The 24182-nt window shown below is 42.0% G+C and overlaps 1 long non-coding RNA gene across 1 annotated transcript in view; it reads left to right on the forward strand.

Annotated features, from left to right (window-relative positions):
- The window catches only part of LOC123028467, a 49745-nt gene extending 40994 nt beyond the window's left edge, over positions 1 to 8751 (forward strand). The window contains exons 2-4 of the long non-coding RNA XR_006415689.1: positions 3982 to 4204; positions 6144 to 6323; positions 7173 to 8751. This is a non-coding gene — a long non-coding RNA (uncharacterized LOC123028467). The remainder of the gene's footprint in view (positions 1 to 3981; positions 4205 to 6143; positions 6324 to 7172) is intronic.
- The last annotated feature ends 15431 nt before the right edge of the window (positions 8752 to 24182 follow it).

The raw sequence follows: 24182 nt of genomic DNA on the forward strand, positions 1-24182 counted from the left end.
TGCAAGAACAAATGATAGGATTATGCTATTATGTCAAAACTGACCAGTTACATTAGAGTGGGAGAAAGAAGACAGATATAATAATTTTGTTTCAGGATTGGGCTTCCTTTATTAATTATTGGTATAGAAGTCTTACAGTTCAACAGATAGGAGGCTTAACATTTAATTTACTGGAATAGTATTAATATAAATGCATGTGGAACTTATACAAATTATATAGTTTTCCTTCATATTAAAATAATCTGTCTGCCTTTTTTCTTTCTTTGAAGAAGAAAAAACACTCCTGGATCCCAAGATTATTCACTCACTCCTGTTTTGCACAAACCTGTATCTGGCTTTATCTCTTACCAGCTTCGTTTCAAGTCAGAGCCAGATCTGACTATATGCTTACATAGATGAAAAAGAGTTCTGTACTTCTATTGTTTTGGATTAGGCTTCAAGTTTTGTAGAGGCTTTGCATTTCCGGTGATCAGAATCATCATCATGGGAAAAAGGACATGTGCATCTTTCATCCTCTGGTGCTGAAGGGGGAAAGTTACCTTCCAAATGAAACCACACACTCAGCAACCCACACACCCACATATACACACCTCTGCCCGCCTACCTACTTACCTACCCTACTGCTTTACCTCATTTTGTTCTGAAATTTGTTCAGAATTTCTATGCCCACGGAGAGATTGCAATTCTCTCTGTACTTCCTCTATGTATTGACTGGAATAACTTAAGAATAGTTATGGACCCTTAAAGTTACTCCCAATAAAAATTCAAGATCCTGTATTTTAAAAACTATCATTATGGGATTTATATGGCCACTCATAAGCTTATGTTGCTTGGACAGCTAATAAAACAGGAAATAAATGCAATATTAAAATACAAGAAAATAATAAAAACAATACTTAACATGCTAAAATATAGCATTAAAAACTCAGCTTACAAAATACAGCTTTGACAGGGGGAGTCCAAATTTTCAAAAAATGCGGTTTATTTAAAAGGACTTCACCCTGTGGCAGAAAGACCGTAAAGGTGATGCTGGCGAGTTTTGCTCTAGGTGGTTCAGGCTGCAGCCCTTCATACACTTGCCTGGCAGGGAGCCTCATTGCAAAGATCTGCAGGGCCCCAGGACCTTTACATTTCTGATGCAAAAGTGATGCAAAGGTTTTTTCAAAATTGATTTTATTGATTTTTCAAATACTAAAACAAATCATACAAACAAACAAGAAAAAAGAACATTTCCACAAGCTTAAATCCAGGGTTCTATGTTTAATCTGTCCTTCTGCCCACTACTTTATAGGTAAAAATATGGATGGAAACTTTTGGCTGTTTAAAGATTTTCTTTATGATTCTTCATAATTGCAAGTTATATTTAATCTCTTTTCCATAATATGAAAGAGGTCTTAGATGTATGTTGCTGGATATGTCCCTGATTTATATATGAAATAAAACCATTCTGTATTGGATAAAAATCAGATATTTTAAGTTAATTTAAGTAGATACATCAATTTTTCTGTCACCTGGGCTATTTGCCACTGCTCTATGAACCAAGACTTCAACCATTTTAAGTTCTGCAATTTTCCAGCTTTTAACTATTATCCTAAAGCCACTTTCAGTTGGTGGAAAGTGCTATTACATATAAAATTAATAAACATGTAGAAGGACAAGCCCTGTTGAAAAAAATCAACATGGCTCAAGAAAAAGGAAATCCTTCTCCCTTTGAGAATTCTTTGATAGCGAGCATTTTTCCTTTACTTCCAAAAGTGTTTTAACAGCAAAGATCCCTGAGCAAATTTAACAGTCAGAGAATAAGAAAAAAGGTAATCTTATGGATCAGTAACTGTTTAAAAGAAGCAGACAATATATTATCCCAGTGAAGTGATGTAAAGAGTGGAGTCCCACAGGGGTCTTTATTAAGACCAATGCTTTTCAACTAGTGCAAAAATGATCTGGAATTTGGAGTAAGCAGTGAGCTGGCAAACACCTAATTATTTAGAGTAGAATCTTGTGGGATTAGCCATAACCCTCTGCACTTGGAGAGTTATGGCTGTCCTTTGCAGGCCAGAAGAAGTGTGGAAGCAAAGGGTATCTCTGTGTTTCTCTTGCCCTGGAAAGTAGCTGGATGGCCAATAGGCCAACTAACTTCGGCCCTTCAGGGAGGGAGGCTGAGGTGCTGTTGCCAGGATGCCTTGCATCTTGCTGGTACCAGTCTTTCCAGTACCCAGTCCCTGGAATGACCCCCCTCCCATGCCCCTTCTACAAGGTTGCTTTGGGATCTTAGGGAAGCTGCCAGCACATTCTTTTTCCTACTGGCCATTAAAGGGAAAGGGTGCTCCAAGCGTGGAGTCCCAGCTCCAACATTGGAGCTGTTTTCTATTGTCAGGGCCAAAAAAAATTGTATGCCCCCCCCCCCAGATGCTGTCTAGGAACCTTAAGATTTGCTGTTCGGGTGACTTAAAGGGCGGGGGGGGGCTATAAGGAACTTCTGAAGAATCTCTCCAGACACAGCAAGTGAGGATCAAAAAATTAAATGAGGTTGCATGGAGGCAAGGGAGAAGTGATACATGCTGGTGCAAGAAATCCCAAGTGATGGGGACCGAACTAGCAGTGTTTGACCATGAAAGAGATCTTGGGTTGTGGCAGACAGTTTAAAAAAAGTCAATCCAGTCTGTGGCTGATGTGAAAAAGAAATTCCATGGTAGGCATAATTAGGAAGGGTCATACTGTCCTTATAGAAATCTGTGTTGCAGTCACACTAGGAATACTTAATGTAGTTGTTGTTATTAAGCCTAAGAAGGGTTTTGTAGAATTGGAAATAGGACAGAAAAGAGCAACTGAAATGATCGACGGACTGAAGAAACTCTATGGGGAAAGATTAGCTTAACTTAGAGAAAAAACGAGGCAGGGGAAGACATGACACAGGTGTACAAATTATGCAAGGTGTGGAGAAAGTGGATAAGGAAACAAACTTTCTCCTTGGAGCCCTGGGTTGTTCCAGATGATTGGCAACCGTGGCAACAGAATGTTGGGCTACATGGACCTTTGGTCTGATGGAACACAGCTGTTTTTTATCTTATGTACTCAGGAGTAAGTAAGAGTGTTCCACACATCTGCACTAGATATGCTTAGAAGACATTTAATCTGGCCCTTATTTACTCTGAATCCAACGCAAGAAATGTATAAAAGTTTTTATATCATGTATATCATGGATGCTAAATGGATGATTGATGTTAAAGGCATCCTGCTCTTTTTCAGGTTTCTTCTACCTGTAAATCATCAAAGGGGAAAAGCTTGAATCTGATCTGCAGGTTTAAGAATGCACAGGCTGAAATGGCATGGGTAGAAAGAGAGAGAGATAGGGCTTGGGAATTTTAATGAGTAGATTAATTGCAGTGTCAGTCACCCGACCCAAACACAACCTGGGTAATGATTCAAAACAGGTATCAAAAGCTATGTGATGCAGTTGTAAAGTATGTTAAATGATGCAATGTTTTCTTTTCACTGTGGAATTACTAAGCATTTTTCAGAATAGAAAATGACAAACTAGGTGCCAGATTCATCAGATTACTTGAAAGATTGCCTTCTCTTGTATATAGCTAAACAAACTTTAAGATCCACATCACAGGTCCTGCTCCATGCATTCCTACCAGTGCAGTGAAGCAATCTTGGAGCCCAAGCTTATTCAGTTCAGTGGTGGGGAGGTGTTAGAGAGGGAGCTTTGAGATATTCTAGCCCTTCTAGGCCCATTAGGGTGGCAAAGGTTAACATTTGTGTGAGAAAGAAGCAGATAACCTGTGAAAGAGGTATAGCCACAGTTGCTGGCCTTTGCTGTAACATGACAGAAGTATTTTGGCCTGCCTGCCTTCCTTCCTTCCTTCCTTCCTTCCTTCCTTCCTTCCTTCCTGAAAAGGGAAAGTATCTGTATTAGTAAACTTCTTTTTCGTAGTATTGTTATGGGTGGAGTTCTATTTTTTATTTTCTTTCTTTAAGGGAAAAGGAGCATAGTGTACTTTCTTAAGAAGCACCTGGAAGACAAGTGCCCTTGAGTCAGTTGGATGATGTGGAGGAAGAAGCTGCATACGGGGAAGCAAGTGTGCCTTGGTTCACAAACACTTGTGCCATAATAAATCACGTTGGTCTTCAAGGTGCCACAAGATCTTTCTGCAATGGTTTTAGCTGCAATGAAATAACGCATCTGCCTTTCTGCAAATGAGTGAGTATGTAATCATGCCAAGCAAGTGTATAACAAGGAGGCTGAGACCTGGGAGTTGGGGTGGGTGTTTCAACCTTCCCAGCCACAAGATCAGATCAAAGGGGCATTATTATGTAGGGCTGTATATGTCCAGCCCCTGCTGCACAGGCAATAAATCACAGCTGGCAACAGCTCAGGTGCTCCTGTTTGGTTGTTCATTTCATGAAAGCTACAGCTGGAGGCTAGGGGTTGCCTCTCTGCTCGTTCCTTTCCTGTTGATTGCATTATCCCATTTAATATTATTGTTCTCGTGCAAATTTCAAGGGTTCCCCTAATGAATTGCAATTAGTTTCCCATGCCATTAAGAAAAAAGGAGAGTTAGGCTATCTTTCTCTTATCATTTTTAATTATTAATCATCACGGTGATTACTGTTGCCTCTGTTTCTTGGATAAATATTCAAAGCAGCCTAAAAGCAAGCAGCCAAAATGATGAGCATTGCGCATGAAGAATGCACTCCACAAATGGCTGAGTTGCTCCGATGAGTTCACTCCCTGCCCCTTTGGAGGCAGCTTCTTTCTTATATGTCATGTTGATATATGATAAGCTGCTCTGATATGGGCATCAAAATGAACATGTATGTTTCACATCATGAAGATGGAAACCATCTTCATGGGAAGAGGGAAAGACTGATGTACTAAGTGATTCAAATATACAACCTCCTTCATTCCCAGGGTCTGCTATTTACAATAAAAATATATTTAAAAAAGTTTCTCTAGTTAAATGCACATAATTCACATCAAAAATATGAAACTTTATCATTCCTTCTCTGATCCACCTTGTTCTAATTCATACTTTTTGTTCAGATTACATTTCTGTGCTGCCCTGTAGCCAAATTTCTATGGGAAGTTTACAAAGGTTAAAAGCTTAAAAATACAATATAAGAACCAGGTGCATGCAAACATATAGCAAAAAATATAACCTACAGAGAAACACAAATATATATAAGAACAATTTTGAACCATCACCAACCAAATAAAAATAATAATTCCAAGACCTGATTAAAATCTCATCAGCATATGCTACCAAATGTTTGAAAAAAGAATGTCTTAACCTGGTGCTGAACAGATGACAAAGTTAGCACCAGACAGGTCTCATTGGAGGGATTATTCCGTAACTGTGGGGCTACCACTGAGAAGTCCCTCTCCCTGGCTGCCACCTTCCAAGCCTCCCTTGGAAGAATCTCCTGGAAGATGGTCTTTGATGATATATGAAAGTACAATCATACCAGGAGAGGCACTCCACCAGGTTCTTGTGGTCCTGGGCCATGGAAGGCTTTATAAGTCAAAACCAGCACTGTGAAACAGGTTCAGAAATATACAGGCTGCCTGTGTAACTAGGTCAGTATTGGTGTTATATGTTCAGAACATCAAGTCCCTGTTGCCACTCTGGCCACTATGGGTTTTTTTGGGAAAAAACTGCCTTAGCTGCACCAGAGCTAGAAACACTGTAATGCTATTGATTTTCTAAGGAGCAGGAGTCTTTGATATGTTTGTTCATGGTATCCTTCTGCATCCACTGCCTGATTGGGGGCGGGGGCGGGGGGGGGCATTATTTTACATCAGTTCTATTCCTACTTGGTTGGCTATTTCCAGAAACTAGTGCTGCCAGATTATTTATTTATTTATTTAAGATATTTGTATGCCATCCTTTGCAAGACCGTCACGACAGCTTACACAAATAAAATACATTTACATAAAAGTATAACATAAATAAATGAAGGACCCACTCTGATTACTGCTCTGCTCTCTGGCAATTGCATCATGGGGCTCTGCAGGGGTTGATTCTATCCTCCATGCTATTAAACATATATGGAACTGCTGAGAGCAATTATTCCGGGATGTGTGGAGGTGTTTTCAATATGCAGATGGTATCCAGCTTTATCTCTCCTTTTCATCTAAGGAAACTGAGACAATGGATGTCTTGAATTGGTGCCTAAGCAGAATAATAGACCAGATGAAGCCTAAGAAAATGAAACTCAGTCCAGACAAGATGGAGGTGCCATTAGTGAATGCTTCATCTGCCCAGTGTAGTGGCATCTAATGCATTACAATGGGGGTTTCACTCCTCCTGAAGTATCAGGTATGCAATTAGGGGCTGCTTGTTGAGTCTCAGTTAACCTGGTGGCTAAGAAGGCTGGTGCAAACCCTTTCAGGACAGAGATAGCCTGGCAACAGTTATCCAGAATCTGGTAATTTCCCAGCAGAATCGCTGCAATGGTACACAAGCCACCTTTAGAACCAATTTAACAGTTTCAGTTAATCTAAAATGGTGCTCCTAGATTGTGCCAATATGATCAAGTGATGCCTATGTTTCATTGGCTACACTGGCTTCCAGGCACTGAGCTCAATTCAAAGTGTTGCAATTGACCTTTAAAGCCTAGACAGTTGTGGGCCAGTGTTTGGAAAGGAACATCTTCCATACATACTTAGCTGAACTTCAGAGGTCGTCCTCCAGGTACCCCTCAAAAAGGAAGTTAGGGGAGAGAACCTTCTCAGTTGTAGCACCCCATTTATGGAATGCTTTTACCAAGAAAGTGTGCCTGAGGAGGGCATTGATCCAAATTAGAAACACTTGCAGCTGCTTCTGAGAAAGGAGGTAGATGTTGGTCTTCCTCCTTGCCTAATTACTGGTCTCCTGTGTTTACCAGCCAAAATAACTATAAGGGCTGAAAAGTTCCATTTCTGGGGAATAATTTGCTTTTCCAGCAGGCACCAGCTTAGTGTTGCTTTCAGTATCTCTTGAAAGCATCTTTGTTCCAAAATGACCTCCTTGATGGACCAGCCTCAATTTTATTCATATTCCATTTAAATATAGTTTTTTATTCATGTTGTTTTCTGCTGATTGCTTACCAGTCCAGAATCTGTACAGATGTGGAACAGTAAGTATTGTAAAGACATAGATTGTCTTGTTTCCTTTGCTTCATACTAGGGTGGTGTTTCATACAGAGGATAACCTTGAAGGCATCCTGTGTCTGAAGGGCTTTCCAGGGACAGCACGAAGATAAACAATCAATTGAAAGAAGAGCTGAGTCTTGAAGTGCCCATCAAAGGCAGCTGAGCAATAGAATGAGCCAGGCGCACAGGTCACCTGGCCACTCTGTGGTGGCATTCCCTGCATGTCTATTTAAATAAAAATAATTATTTCTAAATTGCATCTATATAAGCATATATAATTATTATGCAAATTGGCCACCCCTTTTGTCCTTTTTTTGGTGATACATTCCTTCACTGGGGGTGATTCAACAGCAGCCACCCTAACTCATACCCTCAGTTCAGCTGCATCAGGGTGAAGAAAGAGCAGAGTTTTCCTTTTGCATTTCTCACTGTTCAGACTGGAAGAGGTGCTTCAGTCCCCAGATGGTTTGAGGAGGTCTCCAAGCTGGCACCTTCTGGAAGTCTTCGGCTATATCCTCTACATTGCTGTCAGGGGATGATAGGAGCTACAGCCCAGCATACCTGGAGGGTTCCAGGTTGTGTAAAGCTGGTCTGGAATGTGATCTGTGTGCGTTCTTTAGCATTCCATCTCCTCTGTATCACACTGCATGTGAAGTTCAATGTGTCACATTCAGAAGCTGATTCTTTCCTAAATTTAGTAGATGGCTGTGGTGTTGGTACTGGGGGAAAATCAATGGTTCTTTCACAAGATGTGAGATAGGGCAGTGTCATGCTTTCCTTCCTTGCTGCAGCCCTGAGGCAAAGCACCTGCCAGTAATAACCGCCCACCTCTGATGCATAGTTAATCAGTTTCCATAGAATGGTAGAGCTGGAAAGGGCCAGAGGGCCACTGGGTCCAACCTCTGCTCAGTGCAGGACTCCCAGTTGAACCATCCCTCTCAGATGGCTGTCCAAGTGCATCCAGAATGCCTCTACTCTGGGAGAACCACAGCATCTCCAGCCAGGTTCCAACACTGAAGGGAAGTCCAGTTCAAGGGAACAATAGTGTGTGGGGCTGTATGTGGGTCAGTGGAAGGGGGAGGCACCAGCCACAATTCCTACCCCCATGCAGTGTAGAAGAGGACACTTCTATCTCTCACACTCATTCTTTTGTGTCATGTTTGCCCCCACAATTCAGCTACCTTAGCAATACAGGATGTGTATTTGCCAGGACAGTATCTCATTTCAGTCTTAGAAAACACCTTGACTAGATCAGTGTGCAGAGTTTTCCGGAGGTGTCCCTTTCTCCTTGAGAGTTACATGATTAGGCAGAGTTATTTAATAGAGTCACATGAAAATGCCTTTAAGTGGGACAAGGTGACTGACCACATATCTTTGTGCCACCAGGGAACTTCTACAAGTGTGTTTAGGCCAGTTGCCACACAACAAACTTTATGAAGCTACTTTGATGGATGAAGCAGAAACTAAGGAAAGATTCGGAAGTTCTGAAGTTCCTGGTGGCTTTGCTTTGCATCAGAAAATGCAGTGTGTATTTTATGGGCGCCTGCACTGACTTATGTAAATAACATTCATCACCTTTGTTTGGAGGAAATAGAAGTGATTTTTCACATGCACTTGAGCACTGTCATTTTTTCAGCTGCTTCTGTGAATCAAGGCACACTTTACACTTTGAAAGTGTACTGCACAATCCAGCAAAAGGTCAGGACAGTTAAACATTAAGGAACAGTTAAACATTTAAGCTGGTCTGGAAGGCCTCTTTCGACCTAAGGGCTCTATTCCTTTTTGGAGAAGTTCTGGCTGGAGGCTGCATTCCAGTGTGGGGTGGAGCTGAAAGTCAAAGGGACGGAGCAAAAAGCAAACCCAACTAGCATGCTGTCCCTGAAAAGCTTTTGCTGCCAGTAATGAATGGCTTAAGAAAGGCACTGAAACCGACTAGAATGTGGGAGAGGAGAAAGTGCCCAAAAACTGGGAAACCACCCAAGGAGTGCTGGTTGGTGGGTCAGAGGAAGTGACAACGCCAGCCAGGAAACGCTGGAGGGCCAGTTTAGGACCTTGGAGGGCTGGGTTTGTCTTCTGGGCCCCAGGTTTCCCTCAGCTGCATTAAGGGGCTTCAGCATGCTTGGTTTGTCTTGTGCCTGGACTGTGGTATGGAGAGTACAGCTAGAAAGAAGCTGGGAGTTCTGCAGTCCTCTTCCTGCCCTGCATGGGAGTTGCAGTTCTGGGTACACAACTTTTCTGTCTATCACTGTTGACAGAAGACTGTACCTGATGCATTGGAGTGCTGCAGAGGAGACCTAAGGCCAGTGTGACATAGCGGTTAAAGCTTTGGACTTGGACTGGAGAGACCAGGTTCAAATCTCCCAGTCATGAAGCTCTCAGCCTGACATATATCACAAGGTCATTCTGAGGAGAACCATATGTGTTGTCTTCAACTTCCTAGAAGAGATGCTGGATAGGAAAATATAAACTATCTTTTCATATGCTCAATTTGCCAGTGTACCATAAAACTTTCTTTTTTTAAAAAAAGGGATCAATTATTAAAATGAAATTTAACAACCACAAAACATTGTATACATTTTTAAAAAAGATCAGTTTGCATTTGCTTTTGTTTCTAAAATAATTGAAATGAAATTATTTGATGCCATGAATAAATGCCAGTAATGTTTTTGAAAGTCCAGTCCTATCCCCAAAAGAACTCAAAATATTTTCTTCCCTGCAACCACCCTTAACTTTGCAAAGTGAAAGATTTCTGCAAGTTTTTGGCAAATATCCATATCTGATGATTCTTGACTGGTGTAACATTAAAGAGAAAACTCAAATATAGGTATAGCAACTTGTATCAAATTTGTGGTTGAGTTCTTTTACACTCCATACAGTAAACTGTGAGTAAACTGTGAATATGCGCGCCTTTGAATTCCTGACAAACAAAGCCATCTGGTTATCTTGATCAAGGCACCGTATTATGGGCAGATCCTTTGACTAAGTATTAAACATACTGTACTGAGGCATTATTTATGACTTGGACCACTACTACATCACTCTATTATCCATACTTATAGAAAAAGACCCACTGTAAGTATAATTAGTTAATAAATCACCATGAGTGATAAACAGAATGATGGATGCAGGTTTCAGCTGATCACTTTTTTATTAAGGAGAGATAAATCAGCATCATATTGTTGCCGTAAACCTCTCAGATTGGTCAAAAAATCCAGCATGCCAAAATGCAGCAAGGGAGGGTGATTAACGTGTCAATTGCACAGCAACAAATTGTTCCCGATAATTGATATCAATCAATCCTTTTAATTTCGCCTCCGTCTAATGGGTGTCGTACGTCATACCTTCTGCCTTCATCTGCAGCCAGCAGCTTTTGTTTTGGCCTTTCTGGGTACTGTCGGAAAGTACACTTTACACAGAGCCCCGGCTGGCCTTGGGTTTGATTCAGGATGCCGCTATGCGCCACACTGGGGTGCAACGGTGATTGATTGTCTAGTGAAGTTCACCGCAGAGTAGAAGTCGCAGGGCTGCATCTGTCAGTCAGGGGGCCCAATTCCTTTTTGGAAAAGCTCTCAGGCTAAAAGCCTTCTGTGCTGGGTGGAGCCCAAAATGCCAGACGAACGAGCATATTTTAGCTTAAAGATTTTACTGCTAGTAAAGTGAGTCCTATATTCTTGGTAGAAAGATGGGGCATTAAGAAATAAGGCTTAGGAGAACATTTCAACATTTTGTTAGGGGAAAGGATTGCAGAACAAAATGGAAACCACTAAATGATCTGGAGAACAGGAGTGAGGTAAGGAAAAGTGGAACCCCGAAGAGCTAGATTGGGACCAGGATAGCCAGAGTAGCAGGTTCTGCATCCCTGGAGGGCAAATTTGTCCACCTGTCTATCACTCTGTTGACCTTTTGTGGCCCTTTTGTTGTGGCCTCTGCTATTAACATGCCTCACAAGGAGGCTGTGGCTGGCACCTTGCAAGGGTGGGCGGGCCTCATTTAGCCGCATCTGCTTTATTTTGATTAAAAACGTTTCTGTCATGTTTTCTCCTCCACATGAAGCATGTAAAATGGCTCAAGGCAAGATTGATAAAATAATTTTTTAAAACACAGCAAAATCAATTAACCCCCACCATCACATTAACAGTGTCAGTCTAAGTATGTCTTACTGGGATGTAACCTACCAGAATTCAGTGGAACTTAAAGAATAGGAAATTGCACAGGATTGCAGCCTAAGAAAGAGAAGCCAGTGACTTAATAAATAGGTAAAGGATTGTGGCAGTAATTTGTATGTGTGTGTATGTGTGGAGAGGGGGATTGATTGATTGTACAAGTGCATACAGTTTAGGATTCTTCTCCCACGTTCTTTGCTGGTTTCTTTGATGTAACTTCTGCACCTTTGGTGTAGCTCCAGACCATCCTATGCCTTTCTGAGTATAGCGTATGGAAAAGGAAAACTGCTATATTTCTGCCTGCTATGTGGTTATTAAGGATATTGGAGACGGGCTAGGTAGGAAAGCAAAGGCCATTACTATGGGCCATTACTATGGAACTGGCAAAGAGAAGTGAAGGCAAGGCATGTGTGATTGACGTAGAACTGGAACAGATACGATGCTCCTGCCAAAGCAGCATGCCCTGTCTCACCCACCTCCAGGCCCATTGCCCAGCAGTGGGGGACAATGCATGCATGACATGTTCATGAGTGCCCTTCTGCCACCTGTTGGCAATAATAGATCACTGCAGAACCCACTTTCATGTAGTGTTTTGAGTTTGGAGCTTTGATCTTGACTCTCCATTTGGAACTCTCCATCAATGTTAATACTTGGCTCTAGGCTTAGAACCCCTTCATGGATCACTGCCTTGTCGTGGCGAAGGGGCTCGGGTAGCTCAATGAAGCGGTGAGCTATGCCGTGCAGGGCCACCCAAGATGGACGGGTCATGGCAGAGAGCTCTGACAGAACGTGATCCACTGGAGAAGGAAATGGCAACCCACTCCAGTATCTTTGCCATGAAAACCCCATGGACAGTACCAAAGGACAAAAAGATATGACGCCGGAAGATGGGCCCCTCAGGTCGGGAGGTGTCCAATATGCGACTGGGGAAGAGCGGAGGGCTAGTACTAGTAGCTCCAGAAAGAATGAAGCGACTGGGTCAAAGCCGAAAGGACACTCAGTTGCAGATGTATCTGGTGGTGAAAGGAGAGTCCGATGCTGTAAAGATCTATATTCCATAGGAACCTGGAATGTAAGATCTATGAATCAAGGCAAGCTGGATGTGGTCAAACAAGAGATGACAAGTCTGAACATCGACATCTTAGGAATCAGTGGACTAAAATGGACAGGAATGGATGAATTTAATTCAGATGGCCAGCAAGTATACTACTGCAGGCAAGAATCCCTCAGAAGAAATGGAGTAGCCTTCATTTAATTATTTAATTATTTAAAATATTTTTATGCCATGCCCATCGCAACAAAGCCTCGGGGCAGCTCACCAAACCCCCCCCCCAAAAAACCAAATATAACAATTATACAACAAAAATATTAAAACCTGGTGCATCTCGGTTTAAAAGATTTAAAATCCTATAAATACCAATAAATTAACAATTAAAATAAGTTTTAAATAAAAATGTCTTAGCCTGGTGCCGAAAAACAAATAACGACGGCGCCAGGCAGACCTCTCTGGGGAGCACATTCCATAGATGGGGCGTCACCGCAGAGAAAGCCCTCCTCCGGGTATTCACCCTCCTAATATCATTCAAGGAGGGTTCCCGGAGAAGGGCATCTGTTGTTGATCATAGTCAATAAAAGAGTAGGAAAAGCAGTACTGGGATACAAACTCCAAAATGACAGAATGATCTCAGTTCAAATCCAAGGCAAACCATTCAACATACCAATACTCCAAGTCTATGCCCCAACCACTGGTGCTGAAGAGGCTGAAGTTGACCAGTTCTATGAAGGCCTATAGCACCTTCTAGAATTAACTCCAAAAAATGATGTCCTTATCATCATGGGGGATTGGAATGCTAAAGTCGGAAGCCAAAAGATAACCGGAGTAACAGGCAAGTTTGGCCTTGGAGTACAAAATGAAGCAGGGCACAGGCTGGTAGAATATTGTCAAGAGAATACGATGGTCATAGCAAACACTCTTTTCCAACAACCAAAAGACGACTCTACACATGGATATCACCAGACGGTCAACACAGAAATCAGATTGACTATGTGTTCTGCAGCCAAAGATGGAGAAGCTCTATACAGTCAGTAAAAGCTAGACTAGGAGCTGACTGTGTCTCAGATCATGAGCTTCTGGTTGCAAAATTTAGGCTTAAATTGAAGAAAGTAGGGAAAAGCACTAGGCCACTCAGGTATGATGTAAATCATATTCCTGATCAATATATAGTAGAGGTGACAAATAGATTTAAGGAATTAGATCTGATAGACAGAGTGCCTGAAGAACTATGGACGGAGGTTCACAACATTGCACAAGAGGCAGCAACTAAAACCATCCCAAAGAAAAAGAAATGCAAGAAAGCAAAATGGCTGTCTGAGGAAGCTTTACAAATAGCTGAGGAAAGAAGGGAAGTGAAAGGCAAGGGAGAAAGGAAAAAATGAATGCAGAATTCCAGAGAATAGCTAGAAGAGATAAGAATGCCTTCTTAAATGAACAGTGCAAAGAAATAGAAGAAAACAAAAGAATAGGGAGGACCAGAGATCTCTTCAAGAAAATTGGAGATATGAAGGGAACGTTTCATGCAAACATGGGCATAATAAAGGACCAAAATGGCAGGGACCTAACAGAGACAGAAGAGATTAAGAAGAAGCGGCAAAATTACACAGAAGAACTATACAAGAAAGAGCTTAATGTCCCTGATAACCACAATGGGGTGGTCACTGACCTCAAGCCAGACATCCTGGAATGTGAAGTCAAATGGGCCTTAGGAAGTCTGAGCAACAACAAAGCTAGTGGAGGTGACAGTATTCCAGCTGAGCTATTAAAAATCCTAAAAGTCGATGCAGTAAAAGTGCTATACTCAATATGCCAGCAAATTTGGAAAACTCATCAGTGGCCACAGGACTGGAAAAGGTCAGTTTACATTCCAATTCCAAAGAAAGGCAATGCCAAAGAATGTTCAAACTACTGCACCATTGTACTCATTTCACATGCTATCAAAGTTATGCTCAAAATCCTACAAGCTAGGCTCCAGCAGTATGTGAACCGAGAACTACCAGAAGTACAGGAAGGATTTCGAAGAGGGAGAGGAACTAGAGATCAAATTGCCAACCTACGCTGGATCATGGAGAAAGCTAGGGAGTTCCAGAAAAACATCTACTTCTGCTTCATTGACTATGCTAAAGCCTTTGATTGTGTGGATCACAACAAATTGTGGCAAGTTCTTGAAGAGATGGGCGTACTAGACCATCTTATTTGCCTCTTGAGAAACCTATATGTGGATCAAGAAGCAACAGTGAGAACTGGACACGGAACCACTGATTGGTTCAAAATTGAGAAAGGAGTTCAGCAAGGCTGTATACTTTGCCTATTTAACTTATATGCAGAGCACATAATGAGACAGGTGGGGCTAGATGAATCACCAGTTGGAATTAAGATTGCTGGGAGAAATATCAACAACCTCAGATATGCAGATGATACCACTCTCATGGCAGAAAGTGAAGAGGAACTAAAGAGCCTCTTGATGCAGGTCAAGGAGGAAAGTGCAAAAGTTGGCTTGAAACTCAACATTATGAAAACTAAGATGATGACATCTGCTCCTCTCACTTCCTGGCAAATAGATGGGAAAGAAATGGAGGTAGTGACACATTTTATTTTCCTGGGCTCCAAGATCACCACAGATGGGGACTGCAGCCAAGAAATTAAAGGACGCTTGCTCCTGGGGAGAACAGCTATGGCAAATCTAGACAGCATACTAAAAAGCAGAGACATCACCCTGCCGACAAAAGTGCATATAGTCAAGGCTATGGTTTTCCCAGTTGCAATTTATGGCTGTGAAAGCTGGACCATAAGGAAGGCTGAGCACCGAAGAATTGAGACTTTTGAATTGTGGTGCTGGAGGAGACTCCTGCGAGTCCCTCGGACCGCAAGGCGATCAAACCGGTCAGTCCTAGAGGAGATCAACCCTGACTGCTCTTTAGAAGGCCAGATCCTGAAGATGAAACATAAGTACTTTGGCCACATAATGAGAAGGAAGGACTCCCTGGAGAAGAGCCTAATGCTGGGAGCAATAGATGGCAAAAAAAGAAGGGGACGACAGAGGATGAGGTGGCTGGATGGAGTCACTGGGGCAGTGGGTGTGAGCTTGAGTGGACTCCTGGGGATGGTGGATGACAGGAAGGCCTGGAGGAATGTCGCCCATGGGGTCGTGATCAGTTGGACATGACTTCATGACTAACAACAACAAGGCTTAGAAGTCTCTAGGTCTTCTGCTTTGAACTGCCCTCTTGCTGGACTGATGCAACCATGCTTTACCTCTTTTCTGCTTGCTGACTCACTTGTTGATTTATCCTCATAACTGGCCCAAGAGCTGAGCCTGACCCCATCAAAGCAGGATACTAATAGACCCCCATTTCTATTTCATCCAAACCCAACACCTTTTTGCTTGTGCACAACAGCCGCAGCACCATACTGTTTCCTGTGACACCCACAGCAATTCCTCTCCATGTACATTGTATCTGTCAGGTATAATATCCTGCTGACATAGCGTCCTTTGCTATTGTACTCACCATAATATAGGGGCGATGAATATTGCCCCATAAGTGCCTCTTAAGTTAATGTAAAACTACATCTCACAACATCACGTATTCAACAAGCTGTCATTTTCCTCATCAATTTTGAAGAGCATTTTTGCTTCCTGAAACGATTGACTTGCACGTTCGCCTGAGAAATAATCACAGCCCATGGCCTACCCTGAAAGCTGCAGCTGTAAATCAATCTCAAGGGTTTGTGGCCACTCGCATCACTCCCCCCACCCCCAATCTGTCACTCTAGTTTATAGGGATACGCGGTACTATTTAAAGATCAGGCATCTGTGTAACCACAAAGCAGGTGCCAGAGTGCATATATACACAAATTTCATCTCTATCGGAGATGACAGAGATTTAGTCAAAATCAAGCTCAGAGTCAGGTTTAAGGACGGAAGAAGAATCCTGCTTGGATCAGATCAAGACCCCATCTTGTCCAGCTGCTTCTGCCCTGTTTACAAGTGGGGCATAAAGGCAAAGGCATCCTGTTCCTAGCATTCGAAATTTAGAAGTGTACTATCAATAAACCTAAAGGACTGCCTCTGAACATGGAGATTTCATATTGGCTTCTCTCAAGAACCGTGGTATTTTGAAGAAGGCCCATAATTCAGGGCTCAAGCAAGGGCTTTGTCCACAGAAGAATGCAGATCTCCTGTTAATAGTATCAACACAGGGCATATATTATGGAATGGTGTTCCACAGGAGGTGGTTGGAGCTTCAGCGGTGAGGGTGTTTAAGGATAGGCTGGACATGCACATGGTAGGCATGTCATGAGTGGTGCTGGCTGGGGCCAGGGGTCAGACTATATGGCCCAGGAGGACCCTTCTGACTCACTCTGTTTGCATGTTTCTGTGTTTCTAAATAGCATATGATGGTGAAGACCTCTGCCTGAGATCCTGCCAATCAGAGTAGATAGTTGTGAGCTGGATGGACAAAAAACCTAACAGTAGAATAGTTGGCTTACAGTAGTCAGCCAGGAAAGAGTAGTCCCTAACTTCTCCACAGAGGTCTGTCTTGGGGCAATGTCAGAAAGGCCTACTTGCCTGGGCTGCTGGACTCCAGGGGCTCTGTTCTCTGGCCTACTGTTAAGAAAGATCAGTGTGTTCATTGTCTTTTTGGTCATGGGTCCAGATTTCCTTACCAAGGACTTGCTGGACCTCTTTTTTTTTAGTTTTAAAATAAACAATTTTTGTTTAAATCCCACAAAGATTTCTCTAGAAGTTTATTGCTTATTTGTTGTTGCTAAAATTTAAGTGTTGCTTCCACCTTAAAAAGCAGTCTTAAAGTAACTAACACAGACAATACAGAAATCCATACTAATATATTGGTGTGGGTGTGGGTGTGGGATGGGGGGAGGAAAGGCAAAAATCAATATAAATCATAATCAGCACAAATAAATAAATACCATAAAATATAATATAAAACAATACTATTAAAAAGTGTCTCTCCAAAAAGACACAAAATCACCCCCCTTACTCACAGACTAAAATGAACATCTCAAAGGCAGCTTACAATAATTGGACCATAACTAATGTCCAAATGGTTGCCTGGCACCTAGAAGACGGCCATGTTTGTACCGGATGAGCTTCCTTAGGGAGGATGTTTATAAACATGGGGCTATCACAGAGCATCTCTGAAAGGGGCACATAAAGAAGGCCTCCAATCTCAGAGTCCAGGCAGTAGGTTCCTATGGGGAGAGACAGTCCTTGAGATGTTAGAGTCCCAAGCCACATAAGGCATTACAGACTGAAACCAGGACTGTGGATTTCACCCAGAAACAGACTGGCAACCAGTACAAGTGACCCAGGATTGGGCTTATTGCTAAGCTCAAGTCAATAACCTGGCCAATACCTGGACAACCACATGTTTGCATGAGCAGAGCTGGCTGGAGCCGGGGGTTGGATTAGATGGTTTCTATGTTTCTTCACCAATTGCAATTTCTGAACCATCTTCAGAACAGGTTACCAAGACATAAATCACTGATGCTAGGCTATCAATATCCAGATAGGGTCACAAGTTGGCTACCAGCTAAAACTAGCAGAAGGCATTCCACACCGTAAAGGCCACCTGAACTTCCAATGGCCATAAAAGATCCAGGAGTGCCCTCAGGTTGTGTACTTGCTTCCTCAGTGGAATCTGACACCTTCTAAGTCAGGTGCAGTTTCCTCATCAAGGCAGAGGAACCATCAACTAGCCGAGCTTCAGTCTTGTTTGTCTTAGTTTATTGGCCCTAATTGAGTCCATTCCTGAGGCCTTGACACTGGTTCAGCATATCCACTGCCACTCATGCCTGACATGAAGATTTCCTCCCATCTTCATATACCAGAACTGGAGGTCATCCCATTAAGCTGATTGCTAGGAGATTTGGAACAGATGAAGGAAGTACTTATTCACAAAACACTTTGTTAAACTGTGGCACTCACTTCCACAGGATGTAGTGATGTCTACCAACCTGTATGTTTTTAAAAGGGACAGATTGACAGCGCATAAGGCTAGTGGGAGATCCTAGAGGAGATCAACCCTGACTGCTCTTTAGAAGGCCAGATCCTGAAGATGAAACTCAAATACTTTGGCCACCTAATGAGAAGGAAGGACTCCCTGGAGAAGAGCCTAACGCTGGGAACAATAGATGGCAAAAGAAGAAGGGGACGGCAGAGGATGAGGTGGCTAGATGGAGTCACTGGGGCAGTGGGTGTGAGCTTGAGTGGACTCCGGGGGATGGTGGATGACAGGAAGGCCTGGAGGAATGTTGTCCATGGGGTCACGATGGGTCGGACATGACTTCGTGACTAACAACAACAAGGCTAGTGGCTACAATTTCATGACTATATGCTACCTTCAATAGCAGAAGCACTAGGCCTATGTACACCAGTTACTGGGGAATGTGGGTGTAGTGGTTGAGAAGGTGTTGTTGCACTCATATCCTACTTGTGGGTTTCCTGTGAACAGCTGGTTGGCTGCTGTATCAACGCAACACTGGATTGGATGGACTTAATCCAACATTGCACTTCTTACGTTTTAAGGAAAGGAAAGTTGCATGCCATCAATGTACTGATGACTCACCTCAAAAGTCCACAAAGTAGCTTCATGTAGATATTAATAAGCAATATGGAGGACAGAATGGATCCCGTCCAGACTGGAAGCTTGATGGAGCCAAGCAATGCCACCATCATCCAAATATCACCACCTGGAAATGACCATCCAAGGAGCGGAGCCACTGGAAAGCACTGCCTTCTACTCTCAACTTGGACGGTGACTTTAGAAGAATACCATGATTGATAGTACTGAATACTGCCAAGAGGGAAAGATGTATCAACAGTGTTACTCTTCCCTTGTTTTTCTTCATAGAGGATGAAGCAGCACCTCGGAAACAAAATAGGAATGACCCTGACTGAAACTGACAGGTCAGTACCTGAATCATAGATGGACATTTATTTTTTAATCTTTCCAATATTTCTCTTGATTTGGACTGGATTGCTGGGGTTTTGCTTTTTAATAGGATGCTATCCATGGGATCGTGAGGAATTGGGCATGACTGTGACTGAACAACAACAAATTTAGTATGCATTTTTCTTATTTTATTTGTTTTAAATCCTAAATCTTATTTTGGATAAAAAATGGAAATAAATAAATAAATAAATAAATAAATAACACATTTATATAATTTACCAGATGAAGTCACAGATGGCTTGGGATCTAATGGAGTGCCCATTATGCACCTATTGATACTCCACCGTCAAAACATCTGATTCTCTCCTCCAAGAGTTTTCTTATAGCGAGGTTGAGAGAATAGCAAGGGAAAGGGCCTTTTTGCTGGTGGCTCCACCAATTACGCAGTGCTTTCCCCAGTGAGGGCTGCTTGGTGCCGACATTACTTTTCGTCCAACAGTTTAAGACATTCCTCAGGTGTTTAATTGCATCAGATCGCCCCCTTATATATTAATTGTTCATAGTTGTCATAGATGTTTTGGCTGTTTAATGAGGTCATGGAGTTTTACTGATGGTTGATTTTAACCAGCTTAAATTGTTTTACATTTTTCTATCTTCTTATTAGGAAAACTTGTAAGTCACCTTGAGTTTGTTGTTTAGTTTTTAGAAAGACATCTAAGAAATTTAACAGCTACAGCAATCATATGTGTGTGTATACATTACAACTGAGAGCCAGAGTGGTGTAGTGGTTGAGAGTGTTAGGCTGGAACTCAGAAGATCCGCATCCTAGTCTCCGCTCAGCAATGAGAGAAGCTCATTACATGACTTTGGATCAGCCAGGAATCTCTGGTTAACTTGCCTCGCAGAGTGAGAGAGGAGCACCTTGGGTGCCCTGGAAGGGCAAGAAAAGCAGGATGTAATAATACCATTTCGGCTAATATATGTTTTCTCACTGCTGCATGACAAACCACGCAGCCTCTTCTAGAAGCACTTAGGGCTGCATGGATTTTGTTAAATCTATTCATGGATTTTCATTCAGGTGTTTTTCATTCTGTTGACCATTCATTGATGTAGTCCGATTATTTTTTTGAAATGGACTATACAAGAGTTGAGTTCTTGTTTGAAAATGTGCACTTGTGCTAATGCGGATCAGTCCATGTGCACCCTTGTGCAAACACACATTTGTGCAAATCCCAGCCCAAAAGTGAAAGCTGGCAAGTGTGCAGAATTCGCATGACTTGGCAAAGGCAAAGAAGCTGCAAGTCATATCACGGAAGCCTGCATTCATTTCGGTCTGTTTCGGATTTCTGCAACTTCCCTACTGACACCCTGTCCTTCCTTTGTGTATTGTCACCCTATTTATTTTGTCGTGATAAGACTACCTGGTCAAGACAAACTGCCTGAGAGCCACTTGAAAGGAAGCAGGACTTTTATCCTCTTTCCTGAAGCCATTTCTCTGCAGGAATGCCTTTTGGGAGCCTTCATTAACACTAGCTCCCTTCTGCTTTCAAGTACCCCTGAACGAATGACCCTGCTAGTGGTGCAGTTTTTCTCTTCCTCCCCCTCTCCCTGCCCTCCCCTCTCCCTAACTTTGATTTGATCAGCCAAATCTGAAATGATGTGTGAAAGTAATGATATTTTGTAATTAAATCTCTGGTGATGGTGCCTCTAATTTGTGGTACATGCATTGTTCATAAGGAAAAAAGGCATCAATTCATTTTCTGACTGGCTACTCCTGGGACTCATAATTAGACCAAGCTCATCTTTTGCTGCCTTGCATATTAAGGAGCTGCTGAGATGCAAAGAGAATTTGGGAAGCTTAAAAAAATCAAGCAAAAAACCACAAGATCTAATAATGTTAGCTCAATTAGAACCATCAAGGGATTTGAAACATACATGCACATACATATGCAGAGATGGGACACAATCCACTGGGAACTTGTCTTGAACAAATCTCACTTAAATAAGAGTATCAAAGGAAGATATTACCATGTGCTGTTTAAAGCACATATACATTTCATATGTTTGTGATTTGTACTTGGATTGTTTCCATGTTCCTTTTCTCCAGTGACTTCCTTTTTTTAGTTCACGAAGACACTTTTTTCTTGTCTTTTTCTTGATTCGTCTCCTTTTCTCTGATTGCCCCTTATTTATGTGGTATTCTGCCTGTTGATTTGTTAAATCCTTCCCAGTTCTAAAGACTTCTAACTTTCAGTGAAATTATTCTCATTGTACGATTTCATTTCCTTCAGCCCCACCTTTTTCTTGCTTCCTTATTGTTTGTCTTATAAGTCATTTAGACATACAAGACACTGAGCCAGTAGATAGCATCTTGAGTATTTCAATATTTTGCAAAGCACCCAGTTATTTTAGGTATTGAAGAATAGCTGTCTTATTCTTGGCTGAATAACTCAGTATTCTTGGCACTGGTTGGCAGCAGTTGTCCAGAATTTTAGACAGATAAAGCTAAAGATATCTAAATATATCAAGAATTAAACCTAGAACATTTTGCATGAAGCATGTCTTGGCGAATAATAATAGCAGCAACAGACATTAAGAAAGAGAATTAAATTTGACTTGGAGAGCAACCCTACGGCCCTGGACAGATCCTAACTTGGAAGCAGAGCTCTGACTTCAGAGCCGAGAATCTGTGCTCCAACCATCTCCCTACTCACTGCTGCTGGGAAAATAACTGTGCCAGGTTGGTGACAGGGTAAAGCAGGCAGGTGGCTGAAAAAGTAGAATCCTTCCACCCCCTTCAAAGAATCCCAACAAGACTGCCAAAATTAATAAGTAGGAAAGTGAAGATTGCTTCTGCAGTCCCTCCTGCTTTGCATGGGATAATCTTTAGCTTCTGAGTTTGCAGAATGCAGATGCAAGCAAAATATTGCCCTTTGAACAGGAGAAAGAGAATTGTGCTTCCAAGTGAACAGGCATATGGTTTTCTTTCAGATGTCTTGACAAATGCTGATTTGTATTGGTCAAAAATGTTGTCTAAAATGGAAATTCCTTATCCATCTAGGGTTGATTCACACCACACTTTTTGGACCCAGATTTAACTGGAGTTGGACTATGCTAATATGGGATTAAAAATCATGAATGGTGAATGCATGTTTTAAATGGTCATGGTCTTGTACAGTAGAACACCAAGACAGCTGTTTCCTTTCAAGTCCTGTGCATAGTGGGATGAAAATAGCTCATCTAAATGCATACATTAGTTTTGATTTTAACATTTATTATATTTCATTCTGTTTTACATTTGTACACTGCTGTAAGAATTAATTTTATGGAATGTTTATTATGTGCAAACACAAATACGGCTGTCTGTTGGTACGTTTCACTGGGTTCTTAAGCTTTTAGACCTGGTGGACACATTTGGAATTTTGGAAGTGTCATGGTACCATGGTGGATATGGCTGCTCACAAACACTCCTTTTTTGGAAAACAAAATGGTAGTAACTAAAGAAAGCCAATAACTTGCCCGAACATATGAGTAACAGGCAGAACTATGGTTGGAGCTCCAAAACACAAAACCACTCTTTTGAATCAAATGTTGGAAATAAAGATGCCACTGAAGGGCAGCACTCCATTTTGCAGTATGCCAACCTCATATTTTTTTCAGTTTTATTTTTAAAATATCAGAATCAAATCTTGAGAAACATGGAGCCTGACAGGTTTCAGGATTGGTTTCTGGGGCATACATTAGTGCCCATGGGCACCCCACTAAATTGTGCCTCCATCTGTGCTCAGTCTTTACATTTGTGAACAACTACCAGTAAAGCCTCTGACTTCCCTTTAAAAGCAACCACACCCAGGCAAACTCTGTGCTCTGGAGCCTCTCACTGCTCAGAGAAGGAATGAGCATAACACTAAAAATGCAAAAGTTTATTCACACTTCAGCAGAAAAGCTTGAGAAATGGCTTGGGACCAGGATACCTAAAGGAACGCCTTTTTCCCTATATGACCTCCCACCCCCTAAGATCGGCAGCAGAGGCCCTCCTCTGGGAACCCTCTTTGAAAGAGGTCAGGAGGCAGAGTACTCGGAGGAGGGCTTTCTCTGCGGTGGCGCCCCGACTATGGAATGCGCTCCCTGGAGAGGTCTGCCTGGCACCGTCAGTATATGCTTTTCAGCACCAAGTCGAAACCTTTTTATTTGACCAATATTTTAACATATGGTGATTTTAATTGTGTTAGATTTATTTAAGTTTTTAAACGGATTAGTTTTATGTTCAGTGTGGAACAGTTAACTTATTTTATTTAGGATTGAAATATTGTTGTAAGCTGCCCAGAGACAACAGTAATGGATGGCGTACAAATTTTCTAAGTAAGTAAGTAAATAAATAAATAAATGCACTGCCCTTGTTTTGTAAGTAAGAGACACAATGCTTCAAGGTTGGGTCCCAGGATTGCTGGACAACTGTTACCAGTTTCAAGCACAGGCCATGCTGGCTTGGATCCAAGGTTGGGAATCCCTGGGATAATAAATTTGTTTGTTAAATCGAATTAAAAAGTGTTAATAATTACTAGAGCAGTAACTTTAAAAAGTACTGGTCAACATGCACATCATGCTAGTCTATGTCCACTAGTACAATGTGACTTTCTTCATTCATCCTCTGAACCATCTGCAAATGTGTTCTGGAGGGATTCCCAGCCCTTGAGAGCAGGTTTTAACATGGGGAGCTGCAGGGGGTAGGGCAAATCATCCTGCTCAGGGTTCTGCTGAGAAAGCTGGTTCCATCATCAGAATGCACTCTACTGAATACAATCTTTAATATTTATTTATAATAGGAGTGCTAATGAGAATGTGGCTGGCTGGCACCATCTAAGAAGAGGCATGCCCCCTCTTTTGCGGGGAGTGCCTCTTCTATACAT

The sequence above is a fragment of the Varanus komodoensis genome, unplaced genomic scaffold (genome assembly GCF_004798865.1).
Source record: "Varanus komodoensis strain SLA01 unplaced genomic scaffold, ASM479886v1 scaffold37, whole genome shotgun sequence".
Lineage (NCBI taxonomy): Eukaryota > Metazoa > Chordata > Lepidosauria > Squamata > Varanidae > Varanus > Varanus komodoensis.